Below are 2,509 nucleotides of genomic sequence, written 5' to 3' on the forward strand. Positions count from 1 at the left end.
AGGAGGGGGGAGAGAGAGAGAGAATCACTCCCACCTACAAACAAATATCAGGTGTCAGAAGTGCACTAAAATAATCTTCCATTGGTTTTATGAACACAGAGTGTTATGAGAGCACAGCTTGAAGGCTCATATTACCACAGACGTACGTCAGCGCAGACCACCTGGAGATCGTGCACTTAGCCAGCACAAAAAGTCGACAAAATACACCTGGTCCATGCAGAGTAACAATGTCAAGTGCTTTACACGACATAATTTACAATATTAAGGAGGCTGGCTTCGACCTTACCTTTAAGGCACAACCCGGGCTGAGAGGGATAGTACGTCTCAGCAAAAAAGCCGAGATACTCGATAAAACATTTTCTAACGGGAATCAAACTCGGGCCTCTTGCCTGAAATAGCAAAGTGCCTAATTACTGCACCAGAGACACTGTTTTTTGGTAGTGCATCTAGGCCGGTGTAGAATGGGTGATCCATTCATGGCTTTGTATCAAACTGGAAGGATTATGATTGGACGTATAAGGTATGACACACAAAGCAGGTGGGATCAATGGTCCTTTGGAACATAGTAAATCTTATAAGATTCGTTGCCGGGGGAAAATGCGCGAAGCAACCTACTTTGTTGAATCCGAGTTCGCTCATTTGTATGTTCATTGAATCTGGGTTATTTTGTTGATTTCAGTTAATTGCAAAACGGTGGAACCCGTCTCACTTCGTTGAATCCGAGAGTTTTCGATGAATCCGTGTTCGTTGTATCCGATTTTGTTGTATCCGAGTTCCACTGTATTCCTTTCTTCTCAACCAGCCCATCCATGCCGGTGATGAATGTCGAGATTGGAAGAACCGCCTCTTGAACGAGTGTATTTTTGTCCACCTTGCGTCTAGCAGTACTAAAGCTGATTGGTTTGCTTTTTTGTTTGTTTGTTGTTTTTCTAATGTCACAAATACTGCACTTCTGAGACAGATGCATATCGTCGGCCAGCAGTTCAGATGCAGTAAGCCCAGAATTTTGATTTTTTTTTTAATCTTCTGATTACAGTAGTTTCTCTGTGGTATCGGTTGCAATACTGGTGAAACATGTGAAACATTTGGTCGAAATTTTAATTCCAAATGTTGAAAAAAGCCACAAAAGATATATAACGTATGTACAATTTATAAATGATTTGAAACAGTTTTTTCTCTCCCCTGAAAAATATTGCTCTCTGGGCTGAGGGGATATGAAAAGTTGGTCCTGGAAACTAAAGGTTATCAACAAAACAATTCCCACAGAAGTCACGGTCTTGTTTTGACAAGAAAAATATGAAAACATGAACTATATAATATCCACAACCGAAATGAGAAAATGTATGACGAAAACTACACCACTTTTTAAAATTCCACCTTTTATTCACCTTACCCACTAATTCATTCATTCACTCAGTTACATACCACCTACTCCTACCTAATTCCAAATCACTCACTCACTCATTGACACACTTACCAACCCATCTATTCACCCTCCCATCAATCCATTCAATCACTCATCCATCCACGTATCAACCCACATCTCCACCCAAATAGTGCTCCTTCACTACGTGTTCACTCAGTCACCCACGCATTCATTCAGTCATTCAAAAAATAAAACGTTTCAAAAACCCACAGTTCTCGAACTCCAAACAACATCTTTTTCTTCTCTTTTTTGCCTTCTTTGGGGACAGAACGGACGCATATCCGATCAAGTGACCAAAAGCACACTGTTACAGCACATTTTGTACCATCATATAAAAATCTGGAGAAAAAAAACAAGTTTGCATATAAGCAGTATGCATGTTTTTGCTTGACTTTTTGGGGTTTCAGGTAAACGAAGCAGAGATTTTTTAAATGTGCATTATAAACGAGGTTATGTTTCTTGTTTAAAGTGGCCTCAAAGAGAGCGTTAAATGGCCTGAATAATCTCAAAGAGTTAAAGTTTCACATCCATTCTCACGGTGAGGACTCTTGCGTGTTGCTGGCAAATCTCATGACCAGCCCTGGCAATGACAACCGCCTGTCAGTGATGCCAAATTCAAACAATAACAGCCACATTTAAAAGTTGGAATAATACAGAAGCAAGTCGAGACGAATACTGACAGTTATGTTTTAGAAAGCGTTTTACGGCACTTGTAAATACAAGAAAGTTATTGTAAGTGCTGAAGTTTAGAGGTGTCATCTCTACTTTTCTGTGTTTGTTTCCTCTAATCTTCGTCACTTAGATCTACATGGCATAACAAATGCCGAAAAACGTTCACTAAAACAACGACAACAAACAACAACAACAACACCATTAACATCTTTTGTTACAGTAAAGAGAAGCAAAGAAACACAATATCGGTCATCTGGTGCAAGGGAAACAAACGACAAACAGATAAACGAACAGAAACAACAAAAGATCAGTACATAGGTATAATCTATCAGTGACACCTTCCAACCACATGCAAGTAGTAACAGTAAAAGTAACCACAAAACGGAACAGCAAGAACACTCTCCTCCCCCC

This window comes from Aplysia californica, unplaced genomic scaffold, assembly GCF_000002075.1.
Source record: "Aplysia californica isolate F4 #8 unplaced genomic scaffold, AplCal3.0 scaffold00780, whole genome shotgun sequence".
Taxonomy (NCBI): Eukaryota; Metazoa; Mollusca; class Gastropoda; order Aplysiida; family Aplysiidae; genus Aplysia; species Aplysia californica.